This window comes from Staurois parvus, unplaced genomic scaffold (genome assembly GCF_062004578.1).
Source record: "Staurois parvus isolate SC_StPar_1 unplaced genomic scaffold, SC_StPar_1.0 ptg002686l, whole genome shotgun sequence".
Lineage (NCBI taxonomy): Eukaryota > Metazoa > Chordata > Amphibia > Anura > Ranidae > Staurois > Staurois parvus.
In genome coordinates, this window is record NW_028320482.1 from 429,258 (window position 1) to 449,187 (window position 19,930).

Consider the following 19,930-nt stretch of genomic DNA (forward strand, 5'->3'; position numbering starts at 1 on the left):
CTATGGATGCAGTAGGTTTAAAGAGCACACCGAATACTTTAGTTAACTTCTTTAATAACTTCAATCTTCTTCATATAACACGGCTTACAATGGCTTGTTTTGTTTCATATTACAATGGTTTCATTCGTATTACATTGGGTTGATTCGATAGCTTATCTCGATAAATTCGATAGGATTCGTATGATTATGTTGTTAGTTTAATTAGTTAAATTTGTAAATTCGATAGGTTCGATTATGATTACTCTACAGTGACTTGATTCAGTGGAACTACAAGTAAACACATACAACAGTTTTTACACACAGATCTACCTGCACTGTTAAACAATAGAGGAACACACAAGTGCATTAAATACCTATTTGGCCTTCTCTGCCTCCATGGAGCTTCTCTTATTGGAACTTTGTTTCCTCCTCTGTCTGGTGAGCATGTGTCTCTAAAATATTCTAGCAGGGAGTTTTACACAGGCACAAATGTGAAACTGGCTGGGATTGGTTAAGGCTCTGTACAGTGTGAGGATGGCTGTGATTGGCTCACCTTATACTAACTCTTAAAGGCATATTTTCCTTTTCTGCTTCTGCTAACACAATGAATATAGAAATGTCATATAAGAATCAAAGACATAAATCACAGCAATGATTCTGCTTTTGGCTTTAGCATATACACATATATACTGTACTGAGGTTATTGGCAGGTTTGGTATACACATATATGTGAACCATATTAACAACCTAGGACTGGTCTTAGCTGGCCAGCTACACTCCCACCAAAATTACCTATAATTCTATGTTCTCAGTAATAGGATTCGAACATGAATTTGAGGAATTTTCCATCAGTTTCTCAACTCTCAAGTGTCTTTGTTACTCTCAAGCAGAACAACTAACTTTTGTATTGGACGTTCCATCTTGAGTGGAGTTGTGAGACGTTTTCCCTTTTTGTCCAGTTTTGAGTCTCCCATCTGTAACAATACTCTTCTTACTAGTCCTTCTTCGTCCTTTCGAGCTTCTAGGACTTTGACCAATTTCCATTGACTTCTAGGTAAGTCGTCTTCCTTTACTAACACTATGTCATCAACATGAACATTTCTTCTAGGCGTTTGCCATTTACTTCTTAGTATGAGATGAGCTAAGTACTCCTTGCTCCATCTATTCCAAAACTGCTCTGATAGATATTGAACTCTTCGCCATCTTTTCCTTGCGTATAAATCCTCTTTGGTGAAGTTGCCAGGCGGTGGCTCTATGTAATCAGACTTAAGGTGAAGTAGATGGTTGGGAGTTAAAGGTTCCAAACTTGTTGGGTCGTTGATGTTGTTGACTGTAAGTGGACGACTGTTAACAATAGACATTACTTCATAGAATAGTGTCCTAAGTGAAGCATCATCTAATCTTCCGGGGTTCTTCTTCAACACTGAACTTAGTACGTTTCTTACAGTTCTGATTTGCCTCTCCCAGACTCCGCCTGTATGGCTTGCATGTGGAGCATTCATGTGAAAATCACACTGTTTCTCTAACAAGTACTCAGTTACTTTCTCTTTATCAATCTCTTTTACAGCCTTGTTCAATTCATTCTTTGCTCCAACAAAATTAGATCCTTGGTCAGATCTAAGTTCTCTGACAGTACCGCTAATGGCTATGAAACATCTTAAGGCGTTGATAAAGGCGTCGGTTGGCATATCTTCCAACATTTCCAGGTGAATTGCTCTGGAGCTTAGACACGTAAATATCAGTCCGTATCTCTTGTACTCCTTGCGGTTTTGTTTGGTGATAAGTGGGCCGAAGCAATCCATTCCGCTAAAGAAATGGTGGTGATGGGTTTACACGATCAGCTGGTAGATCAGCCATTCTTTGTTCTTCTGTAGGTCTACGTGTCTTTCTACAGATTACACATTTACTTATGTACTTTGCTATAACTTTGCTTCCTTTCACTATCCAGTAACCACCTTCTCTCAAACAGCTTTGAGTAAAGCTTCTTCCTTGATGCAAGGATTTGTTGTGGTAGTGATTGATAACACTGTTCAACAAATTTTTATTTTTTGCCAGTTTTGGAAACAAAAGGATCCATTTCTTAATGAATTTCACATTCTGAGTTCAAATATAACAATGAAATTTGTCAATTGGCTCTAGTTTTTCTGTAAACAGAAAGTTTTCTACTATAGGCGTAATGACTACATAATGCACAATAATTATATAGATAGATGTCTTTCCACAAATATAAAGCAAGTGATATTGACTACATAACAAAGCCTAAATGGCATAATATATTGCATAGGATTACCAAGAAAAATTATAGCCATAAGCTAAGTTGAATCATTTTAATACTTAGGATTCTCACTAGTTTTGTCTTCAGTTTGTGTCGGTTTTGCTTCTCTTGGCTTTTCTCTTGTATTCGAGGAAAGGGCTATCTCTTACAACTGTCCAGCAATAGTCAGCAAGCATTGATGGGCTCCATTTACCTTGATATCTTCTTTCCATAGCTGCAATGTCTTGATGGAAGCGCTCTCCGTGTTCATCACTCACTGCTCCACAGTTTGGTGGGAAAAAATCCATATGCGAATGTAGAAAATGAATTTTTAGAGACATGTTGCAACCCAGATTTCTGTAAGTCTGGATGAGTTTTTCTACCACTTTCTTGTAGTCTGGTGTTTTATTGTTTCCAAGAAAATTTGATGTCACTGATACAAATGCTGTCCAGGCAGCCTTTTCCTTTCCACGCAACAGAGAAAGAAACTCATCATCATGAATAAGTTTACGAATCTGTGGCCCAACAAAGACTCCTTCATTTATTTTTGCAGCACTAAGTGCTGGAAATTTGCTAATCAGGTACTTGAAACCTGCTTTATTCTTGTCCATTGCCTTAACAAAGTTTTTCAATAATCCCAACTTGATGTGTAATGGAGGTAATAAGATCTTATTGCTGTCTACATGTGCTGGATAGTTAACATTTTTTTCTCCAGACTGCAATGACTGGCGTAATGGCCAGTCTCTTTTGGCATAGTGCATTTCTCTCGCACGACTGTCCCACTCACAGAGGAAGCAGCAGTACTTAGTATATCCACCTTGAAGTCCAAGTAGGATAGCAATCACCTTCAGGTCACCACAAATCGACCATTGATGTTCATCATAGTTGATGCACCTTAAAAGCTCTTTCAAGTTTTCATACGTTTCTTTCATTGAAACTGCGTAAGCAACTGGAACTGACGGCAGCTGATTGCCATTATGGAGCAAAACAGCTTTAAGACTTGCCTTTGAAGCATCAATGAACAGCCTCCACTCATCGGGATCATAGCATACGCCGATGGCTGAGATTAAACCATGAACATTGTTACATACAGCAATATCACCTTCCTGGACGAAGAATGGGATCAGATCTTTCTGACGATGACGGTAGCAAGACGTACGAACATCACTTGCTAGGAGATTCCACTGTTGTAGTCTTGACCCCAAAAGCTCTGCCTTGTTCTTCGGAAGATCCAGGTCTCTGATAAGATCGCTCAATTCCACTTGTGTAATGAGGTGTGGGTCAGTGGGTGTGGATGGAAGAAAGTCTGGGTCATGTGAGGTTGACGGTTGATGACTACACGCTTCAGGTTCTTCCTCACTTGACTCAACCATGAAGGATTCTGGTGCTTTAGGAATTGGTAGCCCCTCTCCATGAGGAACTGGACGTATTGCCGATGGAATATTTGGATAGTGCACAGATAACTTTTTCTTCTTATTTAGCCCTTTTACAATTGGAGGCACCATACAAAAGTAACAATTACTAACATGATCTGTTGGCTCTCTCCAAATCATTGGCACAGCGAAAGGCATAGATGCCTTTTTTCCATTCAACCATTGCTCCAGTGCCGTCCCACAAGAATTGCAGCATATATGTGGTGCCCAGCTCTTGTCCTGGTCTCCTATCTTGCAGCCAAAATACAAGTTGTAGGCTTTCTTAATCATTCCTGTTATCCTCCTTTTTTGTGAGATAAAAGTTATTTCACCGCAGATATAGCAGAAATTATCTGCTTTATTCACACAAGTTCGAGGCATTACTGAGTAGCCTATATAAGCAGAAAACGAAATGTAAAGACGAACTACAATCAGCTACAGATACTGCAGCTTTTATGCAGTGAAGTGATGCAATTAAAGGCTAATATTGCATCATCTCAGTATACATGCAATTTTCTATTGGTCACCAGTATCAATTGCGCAATATGCAGCTGAAGTTGCATCATAATTTTGAATGGCTTACGTCATTAGATGGGTGAATATATCATGGAAACTAGAGCCAATCAACATTTTTTAGGGTCATTTTCGTTTTCAGTACCCCAAAATTATGTAAGATTAGCTAATTTTATGCCCAAAACTTTTTACCTGTTGGACAGTGTAATCAATCTTGTGAAGGTAGAATTTTTGGGTAGAATTGCTGGATGCTTAACTCTGTTAGGTAGCGACGCATTTTCCAGCCTCCCTCCCACCTTCAGTATACCATCCTGCAGAATAAGATTAAGCTTGTACAATGGGTGGTTGTTTGGAAGTCTCTTAGGTTCTTGACTAAGTCTCTTCAATTCTTCACTGTAGAATCTTTGATGAATGAGTCTTATAACCGTTTCTTCAGCTTTCACTCTTTCCTCTACATTCAACGATTCTTTCTTTCTGATTCCTTTTGCTAAGCGTTGAATTCGAGCTACAATGTTTATGACTGTATTCCACTTTGAACATCTGGCTAGTCGTTCAAGTATGTCATCTTGACACTTGGCAGCAGTGCTCAATGTTTGAACTACCTTTACTTCTGGATCACCCATAGACAGTTCTGTATAACCTTCACTGGGTATGATTTCCCTTTCCCAAAGGAACTCTGGACCGGTGAACCAGTTTGAATTCTTCAGTTCTGTTACATTTAGGCCTCTTGAAGCATGATCTGCCGGGTTTTGCTTTGTGTCAACATAGTGCCAATGTTCTGGATTCGTTGCTTTTTCGAATTTTTTGAACTCTGTTAGCGACAAAGGTGTGGAATCTTCCAGCTTCATTGTTTATGTAACCTAGGACAACTTGTGAGTCTGTCCAAAAATGCTCTTCATCTATTTTCAGTTCCAATTCTTCTCTCAGAAACTGACTTACTGATGCTGAAACGACGGCTGCCGTTAGTTCGAGTCTTGGTATTGTCTGAATATTGTTGGGTGTGACTCTGGCCTTTCCCATAACTAGGGCACAGTGTATCTTTTCTTCTGCTATTACTCTGATGTAGGAGCACTGACCATAACCATGACTACTGGCATCTGAAAAGTGATGAAGTTCTATTTTCTTGTACTTTCCGAAATCAGGAGGTACAAAACATCTGGGTATCCGAATTTCTTTCAAATTTTGCAAGTCTCTTATCCAACTCTCCCACCTTGGCCTCAAGCCTGAAGGTATGGGTTTGTCCCATCCCAACTTCTGTCTGCATAATTCTTGCAGGATTTCTTTTGCTCTGCAGATTATTGGTGCCAAGAATCCCAACGGATCATATATTGAGGCTACTGCGGAAAGAATGGTACGTCTAGTTGGAACTTTCTCTTCCATGGATATTTCAAAGAAAAAATTGTCGTTTTCTACATTTCATCCCAATCCGAGTACATTCTGAACTGGAAGAGGATCATAGTTAAGATTCACATTCTTCATTGTTGATGCACGTTCGGAGTCACTGATGGATTCTAGTACCTCTCTGTCGTTTGAGATGAATTTGTGAAGATGCAGGTTTCCTTTTGCGCATAACTCTTGGCTCTCTCTCACCAATTGAATTGCCGATTTTGAGGATTCTAGGCTTATAAGACCATCATCTACATAAAAGTTTTTCTTCAAAAAATTTGCTGCTGATGGACAATCCTTTTCATTCTGATTGGCCAGATACTTCATACCATAAGTGGCACAACCTGGGGATGATGCTGCTCCAAACAAGTGTACTTTCATCCTGTATTCCGCTGGCTCTGTATCTGTATCTCCATCTTCCCACCATAGGAACCTCAGGAAGTCTCTATCTTCTTCCTTCACATGAAATTGGTGGAACATCTTTTCAATGTCGCACATGACTGCTATGGGATACTTTCTGAATCTACAGAGTACTCCAGGTACAGTGTTTGTAAGATCTGGTCCCTTTAGTAGATGATCGTTCAATGCAACATCATTGTACCTTGCTGAGCAATCAAAAACTACTCTGATCTTATCCGGTTTCTTTGGGTGATAGACACCTTGATGTGGGATGTACCACACTTCTCCATTTTTAGGCTGACCATCAACTTTCTCTGCATGCCCTTCTTTGAGGATTTCTTTCATGAATTTCAAATAATTGTCTTTGAGTTTGGGATCTCTTCCCATCCTTTTCTTTAAGCTTTTCAATCTTGCCAGGGCAAGATCTCTGTTATTTGGCAGATGAGGTTGTTCTCTAAAAGGTAGGGGCATTTCAAGATAACCTTGTTGATTTTGCTGAATATTATCTTCTAGAACTTGTACAAACTTTATGTCCTCTTGGGAGACACTCTTTTCATTACAACTTACGTCTGCAAAGTCGGATTCTAGGATTTTGAGTACTTTCGCTGGACTTACAGTTGGTAACTCTTGGACAGATATTCTATGACACAATCCTGTCACCTGTCCTGAATCTGCAATCTGTCGTTTTCCTCCAACAACACCCCATCTTAGATCAGTCTGGACTGCGTAGGGTTCACCCTTTCCTCCTGCGATTATCTTTTGTGGCACCAAGGCCTCGGGACAGTCATAGCCTATCAAGAGTCCAACACCAAATTCCTTCAGCGGGGACATTTCATGAGATATGACAGATAGGTGTTCCCATTTGTTGGCTGTTTCACAGGTAGGTATGCGATCTCGATCCAGAGGTATGTCGTCTTTTGTATAAGCTGGAGGTAGATCTAATATGCAGTTTGAGTGGAGTCCTCTAACTCTCAGTCCTTTGACTCTTTGACTGTTCACCAATGTGTCTCTTCCTGTCATTGTGGTGAGTTTGAGTTTCACTGGTTCTGTGGCCACTTGTAATTTCTTGCAGATTTCTTGATCAATGAAGGTGACGTCACTCTGGGCATCCAGTAGCGCATAGGCGTATACCTTCTTATTCTTCCTTTTAGGATTTGGAATACACACTGGTACAACCATTGACGTGCCATTGATTTCTCTTTCTCTCACTCTGCAAGAGAATACTGTCGCTTTATTTTCTTCCTCAGTGTCCTTGGGCATTAAGGATTTCTCTTTCTTTGGACGTTCTTCATGTAGTGGTGTAGGATGACGTCCTTTACAAACGCTGCAAATGGCCTTTTTCTTGCATTCTTTAGTAATATGGCCTTTTCTTAAACATCCAAAACACAGCTGATTATCAAACACAAACTTCTTCTTTTCGTCTGGAGACCTTTCCTTCAATCCTTGGCACTTATGTATGGAGTGATTCTCTTCACAGAACATACACTTGAAGGTAGTCTGAAGACTTGTCAGTTCTGACTCTTTACTGATCCCAGTAATGATGTTGAACTTGCTCTCCTGGGCATCTGGACCTTTAGTAGCTGTGTTGGTTGCAAAGCTAGTTGCTCTTGAGCGTCTTATCTCTCTTCTAGGCCTTTCTTCTAAGGGTTTTAAGACATGAGATGCTGTTACTGGATTACACGCTATTCGCGCTTCCTTACTGACAAATTCAGAGAACTCTTTGAAACTTGGGAAGTTTTTGCCGTGATCTAACTGTTCAGTCACATAGCAATTCCATCCAGAAGCCACTTGTTCTGGTAGCTTGGCTAGCATCCTGTGGTTTTCTAGATAGTCGTTCAATACTTCTAGTCCTTGAACATGTGGGATAGCATTGCTGCATGCTTGCAGGAAGTCGCCATACTCTTGGAGCTTGAAGTGTTCTTTAGGACCTATTTTAGGCCAGTTTATCAACTTCTCTCTGAAAGCTCTTTGTACTAAGAAGGGATGACCACATCTTGCATTTAATTTTTCCCAAGCTTGCTTGTAGGCTTCTTCATCTTTCCTATAGAAGTTACCTTCAAGAACCCTTTTTGCTTCTCCACCAGTATACCGCTGGAGGTAGAATAACTTGTCCACTGGACGGGAGCAATTATGTTCAATGATCATTTCAAAACTTGCCTTCCACTCTATAAACTTCAGTACGTCTCCGGAGAATACAGTAGGTTCCGGAACAGGAAGTCTAGTGAGAAATCTCTGAGGTTTCGCCGGGTCAACAGTTGTAACATCCTTGTGACCACTGCCATGACATATGGGAGTTGAATTATCTGGTTCTCTTTTTCCACTTTGTTCTGAATCAGGTGAGTCTCTCTTATTTTCTCTCTGAGCAGGGATGGAAGGACTATGACTTATTTCTTTACTACATGCTGGAGATTTCCTTCCATTTTCCTGGGCGTAAGGAAGAACGTAGGAGTCAGCTTCTCCACTTAGTACTGATTTGGATCTATGACTACCCTGATTCGTATCCTCTTCGTGCACTCTGAGTCTGGCTTCTATAATCTTAACTTCCTTCTGCCTTTCCAGACTTTTCATTTCGGCTTCCATTTTATGGCGCTGAGCTTCCATTTCGGCTTCCATTTTATGACGCTAAGCTTCCATTTTATGGCGCTGAGCCTCCATTTCGGCTTCCATTTTATGATGCTGAGCCTCCATTTCGGCCATCCGTAGATGCTGAGCCTCAATGGCAGATTCCATCTCAACTTCTGCTCTTTTGGCAGCAAGTTGTTCAGCCAATTCCTTTCTTTTAGCTGATGTACTTGAGAACTCTGTTATGTGGCTGGCACTTCTGCTAGTGATGGAAGTCACACTTGAGATTGTGGTTCCTCCTAAGGACCTAGCATAGTCTTTCATGAAGAGCTCATTCATTCCCTTTCGTACCATGACTTCATCATAATTTGCTGCAGATGATAGTTCTCTCATAAGCTTCACTAAATCCCTAGTGACTGCGGTACATGTATCCATGTTCCTTAGAATATCCTGGGAGGGTGTCAAGGACGACCGCAAGTTGACATATGCTGTCATAAGCTCTGACTCAGAATCTTCTACTGTCTCTATCATTTCACTCAAATTCTCCTTTATGCTCTCTTGTTTTAGCTTTCTGCGAATGTCTATAATGTAAACTTTCCACCTCTCATACCTTCGGGCGAACCTTTTTTCTTTCAGTGCTGCCTCTTGCTCCAAATTTTCTAGCACCTTTTGGGTCGGTTTTCTGTCCGATGATGAACGTCTTAATTCACCTGTTTCAGCTATATTTGGGGCGAGACTACCGTTACATTACACCTTTCAGATTCAGACAGGTTCTCTTGCTCTTCACCTTCTACCATATCTATCATTGCATCCGCTAACAGTGGGGTGGCAATGCTAGGCTCAGCCATTTCTGAATGCTATAACAATTAATATGAATAATAAGGACCTGTCACTTTAAATGCAATACTACCAAATGCAAGAATAAATGACTTTCACTTCACATGTAATAGCACCAAAACATAGGCAATAATGACTTTCACTTTAAATACATCAGAATCATATACTATAACTGTCTCTCTTTTATTAAAAGTCTGTATTCTCTTGAGCACAAAAATGTCTCTTGCAGAAACCTATGTGCATAAGTGAGTAATAAAGGAAAGCTCTGACCTTAATTGGAAAGCAGGATACCGTGATCTGAAGGTTGCAGAAACAAATGTCAGTCTTAAAGGAGACTTTTCTTGATGCAGTGACTTGTGATGCTCTGCGGTGACTTGCGATGCTCTGCGGTGACTTTGCGATGCTCTGCGGTGACCTCTCTGGATGCAACACGTGGTCTCTTGATGGATAGCGGTGCGGGCACTCTAACTCTGGACTCTGACCCTCCCCCCATGCATCTCTTTCTCTCTCTAGGGGTGCAGGAGGTTTGGCGCTCTTTCTCTGACTGTCTTGCCCTTGCCGGTATGCCACTTTAAGAGTCATCTGCAGTCTGACTAATGCGCACGTGCTATGGACTGTACTGTTGTTCTGCTGAGGTGTCTCCGCGTGGCGGTATATGCTGGCGCTCTGTTTCTCTAGTGTACTCTTTACTGTGCAAGTTGAGGAGCGCTGTTGCTTGATCTCTGAGGGTAATAGTTCCACTGTGGCAGGCGCAGCACCCTTTGGTGCCTAGTGCACTGTGGCATTAGAAAAATGATGCAATTGCTGTTTCTTTGTTTGATTAGACTGACTTTACTCTGTAATTCCTCCAATGCCGCTCTATGGATGCAGTAGGTTTAAAGAGCACACCGAATACTTTAGTTAACTTCTTTAATAACTTCAATCTTCTTCATATAACACTGCTTACAATGGCTTAATTCTTTCATATTACAATGGTTTAATTTGTATTACATTGGGTTGATTCGATAGCTTATCTCGATAGGTTCGTTAGATTCGTTAGCTTATGTTGTTAGATTAATTAGTTAAATTCGATAGGTTCGATTATGATTACTCTACAGTGACTTGATTCGGTGGAACTACAAGTAAACACACACAACAGTTTTTACACACAGATCTACCTGCACTGTTAAACAATAGAGGAACACACAAGTGCATTAAATACCTATTTGGCCTTCTCTGCCTCCATGGAGCTTCTCTGATTGGAATTTTGTCTGTTTCCTCTTCTGTCTGGTGAGCATGTGTCTCTAAAATATTCTAGCACGGAGTTTTACACAGGCACAAATGTGAAACTGGCTAGGATTGGTTAAGGCTCTGTACAGTGTGAGGCTGTCTGTGATTGGCTCACCTTATACTAACTCTTAAAGGCATATTTTCCTTTTCTGCTTCTGCTAACACAATGAATATAGAAATGTCATATAACAATCAAAGACATAAATTACAGCAATGATTCTGCTTTTGGCTTTAGCATATACACATATACACTGTACTGAGGTTATTGGCAGGTTTGGTATACACATATATGTGAACCATATTAACAACCTAGGACTGGTCTTAGCTGGCCAGCTACAAGCCGGGAGAGCCCAGATCTCGTTATCGGGGAACTTTACACAGACAACAAGAACTTCTGAAGTTGATGTCCTTCATTTCAAGGCTCTACAGAACAGTGGTGACCCCGAAGCGTCTCTCTGTCTTCAGTCCATTCTTCTCCCATCCCCCAACAGGAGGGAAGAAGAACTCCGCCCCAAACTAGGGGGGATCTTTCCTCTCATTATTTCCCTTTGCTTCTGTGTGGGTTTGGGTGGTTGGAGGAGTGCGGCACGAGAGGGAACACAGCTTGTTCTATGTCTATATATGGGGTCTGGGTAGAGGGGATCCACCGGAAAATATTTCTACTCTTTGATTTTGTGCAAATCGTTTCTGTTTTCACTTTGAAGGGCGATATTATGTGTGGTTTGTAAAAGGGATTGGCCCAATAGATACCACCCCACTTAAAGAATAGATGAACTAATATGACCAGCATTCATTCAGCCATGTCACATGTTGGTCTTTTCATACAGGGTTTTCCTATGATCATTGGCTCCATCTAGTGGCCATAATGTGGTATGGAACTGTTTTTCCTGATTGAGGTGCTTTTGAATTAATACCTCATTATGGCCACTAGAGGGAGGTGATGATTATAGGAAATCAGTGTTTATTAAAATATGGCTAGAATTTGTCACGTTTTGACACACGCTTGTCTCTCTCCCCCAACATATTAGTTTACTATGTCAGGGATGGTGTCACACAAATACCATAGATCACACTCATACATTTATGAGTACAGTAGACATTAAAGACATAAATAAAACCTCAGGATTAAACCAACCATTGATTTAAAACAAAAAAAACCCTATTCATCCTTTAGATGGTGCTAAGTATCATAGTAATTAGCTCCACCTACTATATGAAAGGGTTAATAGTTCATTCACTTTTGCTTTATGCCTACTAACTGGTTTGTTGTACATACAAGATGTTCCCGTGGGATGTGAATGCTGGTATCTGTGCACACATTTCTTGTTTATAGAAATCACAGAAGTCACTATCCTGTTGTATTTTTGTTATGTTGTGCCATGGAGTAGTTTACTGAAATCTCTATTCTGATTGGTGCTTTATGGAAACCACCTGAAATATGCCGCATTCTCATTTATTACTTAAAGCTTGATGAATAATAAAGAAGTCACATTTTGCATCACACATCTAGATGTCTGACTTGTATTATTCCCAAAGTATTTTGAACTGGATGTTTGTATGGAGGAGGAGGCCGGCATAAATTGATGTTCCTGACAGAAGTGGTGTCAGAAGTGGGATATGATCGGCCATCGGAGGTAAGTGAGCATTTTTTGTCTTTCTTTGCCCTGATTGCCCCCTATCTCCACCAAGCCTCTGTGCTGCGGTAGAACGAGCAATTGTCCACTGGAGCTTTGGGAGCTCGCGGGATTAAACAGATCCTAGGTTGATGTATAAGAAATGTGTACATCTCCTCCATACAATCATACAGAGTAGTGTGTTCAGTGTTTATGTACGCTTGTAACTAGAGAAACTGTTCAGTAGATGTATTCTAAGTCTCTGTAGGACTGTGAGACGCCCAATCTGCTCAGCGAGATTTCTCCATTGACCTGGGATAGGGGAAAGCATGGTGACAGTAAGGAGTCACAATAGGGGTGTATCTGTCCAGGTGATTTATAGCCTTGAAGCACGTGCAGTTGAGAAGAATTTTGCCGGAGCTCTATGTGAGTTCAGTCCAGCTTCACCCGGCACAAAGAGTCATCACCGGGAGAGAAACACATAGGCCAGCTCACATAACATTGCTTCTTTGCTTTACAGTGACGATGGGAAACTCCCAAGGTAAGGGGAAGTACCCAGACCCTCCTGAGCCACCGTGTAAAGTATTAGGAGGAAGAAAACTGTTAAAGAAATTTACTAAGGAAGACGGATCAGCTCTAGAAAAATCCCAACTACCAGCTAATGAGACATGTAACGAGTATGTACCTGAGTGTCACTTTGGGATTATGTTGTCCCATGAGTGGACAGCCTGGTGGGGTGGAGTTCAACCATGGGTAGTGCCAGTTCATTTCCCAGAGATGGGGACAATGATGATTTTCACATGGATATGATAAAGGGGATATGTTTAGGGAACAAAACTGCCTTTCCCTATTTTGGTCCAGATCCTGAGTGGGATATGAAATATACGAGAGGGGAAGGGTTGAATTGGTTGAAGTATACCCCAGGATATAAGTGCCCGACACTAATCCCTTCTGCCACAGTAGCTAAACAGAGTAATAGTCCTTTTTTTGCCACTTCTTTGACGCCTGCCACTGCGCTGCCTGATTATATTCAGCTGTATCCTCAGCTCCCTAAGGATGAGGATTATTTGTTGTCACATAATCGAAGGAGACATGCATTACATTCTTGCCCAGCCCAAGAGCCCCCACCGTCTCACACCGATGAAAGAGGCCATTTGGTGGTGATGTGGAAGATTCTTCAGGTCAGATTGAAGTTTATCAATGTGTGAAATGAATAAAGAGTGGAAAGAAACTAAAGTTACATTGGGAAGGACATTAGACCAGATGCAGCAAACTGGCTGCTCTGATGCCCAGGACCAAGAAAAAAAAGGCAAGGTAGTAAGCAAGGCAATGAAATCAGGTGGACAGACATCCATGGTAAAACAGCAGACAGTACAGGAGAGGGACGCAGCAAGTGAGATGTCAGAAGATTCAACAGGAAAGGTGAATCAGCAGAAGCAGGATAATTCAGAAGAATTCGGTAAGTATTATTTGAGGTCCAGAAAAGATGCAGTAGACGACGAGGGAGCCACCCAAGCTTACCCTTACATCATTGTGGGATGTGATGTGGTGATAAGCCAATGGAAATGAATGACGTTAATGGAATTATAAAGGGTTGTCCTGATCCTCGGAAAAACCCCACTGCTGCCATTAACTACTTGAAAAGAGCAACTCAGGGACGACAATGTTCACAACAGGACATGAGGATAATTACACTGTTCAACAAATTTTTATTTTTTGCCAGTTTTGGAAACAAAAGGATCCATTTCTTAATGAATTTCACATTCTGAGTTCAAATATAACAATGAAATTTGTCAATTGGCTCTAGTTTTTCTGTAAACGGAAGGTTTTCTACTATAGGCGTAATGACTACATAATGCACAATAATTATATAGATAGATGTCTTTCCACAAATATAAAGCAAGTGATATTGACTACATAACAAAGCCTAAATGGCATAATATATTGCATAGGATTACCAAGAAAAATTATAGCCATAAGCTAAGTTGAATCATTTTAATACTTAGGATTCTCACTAGTTTTGTCTTCAGTTTGTGTTGGTTTTGCTTCTCTTGGCTTTTCTCTTGTATTCGAGGAAAGGGCTATCTCTTACAACTGCACGTGACTACACGCTTCAGGTTCTTCCTCACTTGACTCAACCACAAAGGATTCTGGTGCTTTAGGAATTGGTAGCCCCTCTCCATGAGGAACTGGACGTATTGCCGATGGAATATTTGGATAGTGCACAGATAACTTTTTCTTCTTATTTAGCCCTTTTACAATTGGAGGCACCATACAAAAGTAACAATTACTAACATGATCTGTTGGCTCTCTCCAAATCATTGGCACAGCGAAAGGCATAGATGCCTTTTTTCCATTCAACCATTGCTCCAGTGCCGTCCCACAAGAATTGCAGCATATATGTGGTGCCCAGCTCTTGTCCTGGTCTCCTATCTTGCAGCCAAAATACAAGTTGTAGGCTTTCTTAATCATTCCTGTTATCCTCCTTTTTTGTGAGATAAAAGTTATGTCACTGCAGATATAGCAGAAATGATCTGCTTTATTCACACAAGTTCGAGGCATTACTGAGTAGCCTATATAAGCATAAAACGAAATGTAAAGACGCTGTCGAACTACAATCAGCTACAGATACTGCAGCTTTTATGCAGTGAAGTGATGCAATTAAAGGCTAATATTGCATCATCTCAGTATACATGCAATTTTCTATTGGTCACCAGTATCAATTGCGCAATATGCAGCTGAAGTTGCATCATAATTTTGAATGGCTTACGTCATTAGATGGGTGAATATATCATGGAAACTAGAGCCAATCAACATTTGTTAGGGTCATTTTCGTTTTCAGCACCCCAAAATTATGTAAGATTAGCTAATTTTATGCCCAAAACTTTTTACCTGTTGAACAGTGTTATCGATGGAATTTTTGGATATGATATGGAATCAGGTTGGGATTGGACTAACGTGCTGCTATCTATGAGCTTCATGAGCCATTTAAGCCAGCTGTGGATGAGTGGAGAACTACCGTGGGTCAGGAACAAATGTGGAAGGAGTTGGCTGCAGAAATGTAGAGGTTGTGGAAAGATAAACACTCACTAGCTACAGCAGTTGCTTGCAAGCAGAGCAGCAAGGAATCAACTACAGAGTTCCTAAAAAGATTTAAAAAGGTCTAGAAAGAAGAGGCAGGATGAAATCTGACATCAGAGTTAGGAATTATATATATACAGGCAGTTATGCAGGGATAGAAAATGGGAGTGGAGGCATCTATGGCTATGACATTGGGACATAACACCGTGTTACATACCACACATCATGTATTATAAATTCTGAAGAATCTTACCACACAACACATGACAGTCCAAAGAGCCAGTGGGTATGAGGTCACTCATAAATGAAGACACTACTCCCAGACCTGACATGTTGGAAGAGCCAGTAGAAGGGAATGTTGATATCTTTGCAGGTGGTTCATGCACAAGACCTAATGACAATATTTATTTATCAGGTTATGCAGTCGTTCAACTCCCAGATAAGGTATGGGAAGCAAAAACCCCTGCCTTATCCCTCAGCACAGCCCTGACCCGTGCCTGTGAATTATTTGTAGGAAAAGACGTTAACATTTACACAGATTTCAAGTACACATTTGGTGTAGTGCAGGAATTTGGCAGGGGATCTCATGCATCTTTAGGGAATGATCTTTTGGAAGCCATACACAAACCCTGTACTATTGCTGGTATCACATGTAAAGTCCACAAGTCTTCACATGACCCCATAGCTCTGGGTAATGCATTGGCTGACCGTACTGAAGGGAAATGTATGTTCCTCGCCCTCCATTTTTTTTTATATACTCCATTTTGTTTCTCTATTTTATATTTTGTCTAGATAATTAAATGTATAGTTGTGTGTGTGTCAGTTACGTGCTATAGAACTGAACCCACTTATTCTCTTGATTTAGCTTTGCTCAAGGCATGAAAAGTATCCAGTTATTTCTTTGTACTAACAGCACCTGCTTCTGCTATGATATAGTTAAAAGTTAACCACTTCTCCATGGGAAAATAACTGTTGGTTTCTTATAAATGTTTCAAGGTCTGGGAAATCTAAATTATTCACGTACACAGCCTTGACAAGTACCCAGTGAAATTCCATTCTATGTTATAATATAAGGAGGAGTATTATGAATAAAGATTAGATTTGCTTTTTGGAAGGCTTGGCATGCGTGTGAATTTCTTCCTTGCAGAGAGCAGTCTCTTGGATCCAACGGGGGCCGAAACCTGCCAGTGGTCATTAAAAAAAATTTCCCTTCCACGTACGGCCAAGGAAGCTGCTTTACAGTCTTCACAGGAGTCTGCCAGCCTTGTTTGACTATGTTAGAACTATGCTCCCGGAACAACAGTTACTCAAAGAATTACATTACACAGGCACTAAAGAGGATATTCAATACTGGAAAGACATTCCCCCTTCCGTGAATTGCAGAATGTGCTGTATCACAGTGACAGGTTCGGAAAAGACAATTGTTTCATGCAAGGCCATTCCATCTCTGTATCATCATGTGGAATGTAATGTTTTGGCCTTGTTGGATAAAGCGGTCAGCGGCAAGGTCCACATTACTGCTGACACATGATCCAGCAGGCACAGTCAGTGATGTTACATATCCGTCACAGCACACTGGGTAACTCTGCTAGCAGCTGGGAAGGATGAAGGACAGGGTTCAGTTCTGGAGTTCCACCACCACACCTCCAAAAACCTAGTGGTGATTCTGCCACATCTGTCTGCTCCAACCCCTCCCCTTCCTCTTCCTCTATGGCCTCTTCTGCTGAATTATCATCTGAACTAGCAGTGCTCCGTAAGCATTCAAGGGGCTATGTGAGCAGTCAGGCTAAAAGATGCCATGTGGTGCTTCAGCTCGTCTGTCTAAGGTACAGGAGCCACCCTGGGACAGAGATTCTGTCAGCTCTGCAGGGGCTCTCCACCCTCCAACAGGGACACTTGAACATGTTCCATGCTTGGCACACAAGCTGAATTTGGTGGTGCAGTGCTTATTGAACAGGTAGCCAGGCTTTCAAGATCTTCTGAGGCAGGCCAGAAAAGTCTGGCCATTACCAGTGTTCAGCTGGCTGAAATTCAACCTGCTGTCAAGGTCCTACCTTTCCTCAGGGTTTGTGCTGCTCCATGTGCTGGCATCCATCTTAGGTGTCTGCAAAGCATTGTGGGATCCTTTATGCTTTCAGGCCTCTGCGGCTCCTCCAGGACGTGGTGGCTTATCATATTTAAGCCTGCTGTCTGCAGCTGCTCATTGCATTCGTGTCCTGTCTGTTGCATTGCAACAAGCTCCTGTTGGTTTCTCATTGCTCTCCTGGATTCTGACCCGGCTCTGGTGATCATCCTTCCTGGCTTCTGAACCCCGACTCTGGCGATCATCCTTCCTGGCTTCTGAACCCCGGCTCTGGTGATCATCCTTCCTGGCTTCTGAACCCCGGCTCTGGCGATCATCCTTCCTGGCTTCTGAACACCGGCTCTGGCGATCATCCTTCCTGGCTTCTGACCCCGGCTCTGGTGACCATTCTTCCTGGCTACTGTCCTACCCAGTCATCCGCTGTTGCTGTTGGACTTGCATAGACTCTGTCTTGTTTTTGTACAATAAACCTACCTTTAATTGCACCTCCTTGTGTTTCTGGCTACTCGCTCCCTGACACCTGCCCACCAACTGACTCATTTGTGACATGTCCACTCGGTGGAACTCCACTTCGGTAACACTGCAGTGGCTGCATACACAGCAGAGGGCCATCAATGAGTACCTGTGTGAGAATGGCACAAGGACAGGCTCAGGGGAGCTTGGCTTCTTTTCACCACACCAGTGGCTGCTGACAATGGTTGCATGCACTGTTCTGTCACCATTTGAGGAGGCCACAAGGATGGTGAGCTGTGACACTGCATGCATCAATGACACTATCCCTGTAGTCTTCCTGCTGGAGCACACACTGCATGGAATCAAGGACAGGGCACTTTAGGCAGTGGGAGGAAGAGGAGGATTTCCTGTCCACTCAAGGCCCTCTTTATGTAGAAACCATTCCTGTGGGGCTGCAGAACACACAGAAGGAAGAGGAAGTGGAGGAGGATTTCCGCAGCATGGAAGTAGAGGATCACATAGAGCAGTCTTCAAGGGACACTTTTCAGTCCCCAGAAACCCAGTCAGGAGTAGTACGTGGCTGGGAGGAGGTAGTTCCTGACAATGTCATCCTCAGTGACCCAGAAGACTCAGAATCTCCTGCCTCCTCAAACTTACGCTGCATGAGCTCCCTGATTCTTCAAAGCCTGCGTAAGAACCTGAGGATGTGTGTTATCAAGAAGAGGGATCAATACTGGTTGGCAATCCTTCTTGATCCACGTTACAAGGGTAAAGGTGCAGAGCTCATCCAGTCTTCCCAGAGGGAGCAGAGGATGAAACATCTTGAGGACGCCTGAAAAAAAAATTGTGTCACACCTTTCCAGACACTGGGAGGTTACCATTTCCTGGACAATGTGTTTCTGAGGCTTCGCCCTGTCAAAGGAAGAGCGGTAGAGAAGGTGGCCAGCTGACCAATGCCTTTAAACAGTTTTTTAGTCCTCAGCTCCCAGGGATGTTAGGTTTAAGCACCCATTGGCAGCATCTGCATCATATGGTGCAGGATTATCTAGGGGCAAGAACAGACAAGGAGACCTTTCTAACTGAGCATCCACTGGGTTACTGGGTCTTGAGGATGGATCACTGGCCAGAACTTGCTCAATATGCCATCAAGCTACTGGCCTGTCCTGCATCCAGCGTGCTTTCCGAACAGACATTCAGTGCTGCTAGTGGTTTTGTGATGGATAAAAGAGTGCGTCTGTCCACAGACTCCGCTGACCAGCTGACATTAATGAATCAATCCTGGATAATTTTTCTATAATTGTTAACAGTTTTTAACTGCAGGGCCCATGCCTGCACCCAGCATGAGTAACTGTGAGGGGATACAGTGTTCAGGTACCATCAACACCCAAGGCCAAATTTTTCTACACCTGTATGATAGGTGCATTAGAATTTTTAGAGCCGGGTTCAATCCTGCACTCGTCAAGAATAACTCTGAAGGGTTACGGTGTCAGTCCTGCTGCAGCAGGTTCTATACATTGTACAGATGTGCAACTTTCCAGGTAGTTTAAGGGGACCCTAAGGCATGATATTTAAATGAATATTTCATTTTTTTTTTACTTTAAGCAATGAAAAATGACTGCCCCTTTAAAAACTGTACTATTAGAAATGTTTTTTCCACTGATTCATGTCCATCAGGGCAGTACCCGAGTCCCCATACCACTTTTATTTCTAACATCTAGCATATAATCCTTCTAAATGGGCACTTTTGAATTTGCAAGTTTGAATCCCATAGGTTTGATGTTGGCGGTGAACTTTTGGTCTGTTTGAATGTTCTACCATGAACTGAACTGGAGCGTGTTCGGCCCATCACTAGTGATAAACTAGAAGTGCAGAGAGAGAGCACACAGGGCAGATCACACAAAACCCGACATACGGGGGTTTATTGGGGAATGTGAGGGCAGAGTACAGATAACAAGACACAGCACAACAAAATAGTCCACCGGGTAGCAATGTAATACCACATAGATAGTCCATGTAGGATGGGCAAGCAAAATGGAGAACCAGTACACCAGGCCACCGGACAGTACGGCAAGGGGAATGTACCCAGTCC

At 42.0% G+C, this 19,930-nt stretch overlaps 2 protein-coding genes across 2 annotated transcripts in view; both read left to right on the forward strand.

Moving 5' to 3' along the window:
• The window catches only part of LOC149429876 (uncharacterized), a 210,306-nt gene that overhangs the window by 67,297 nt on the left and 123,079 nt on the right, over positions 1–19,930 (forward strand). The gene's annotated exons all lie outside the window — the stretch shown is intronic.
• LOC149429880 (uncharacterized) overlaps positions 1–19,930 on the forward strand; it is a 34,809-nt gene that overhangs the window by 1,417 nt on the left and 13,462 nt on the right. The window lies entirely within an intron of this gene.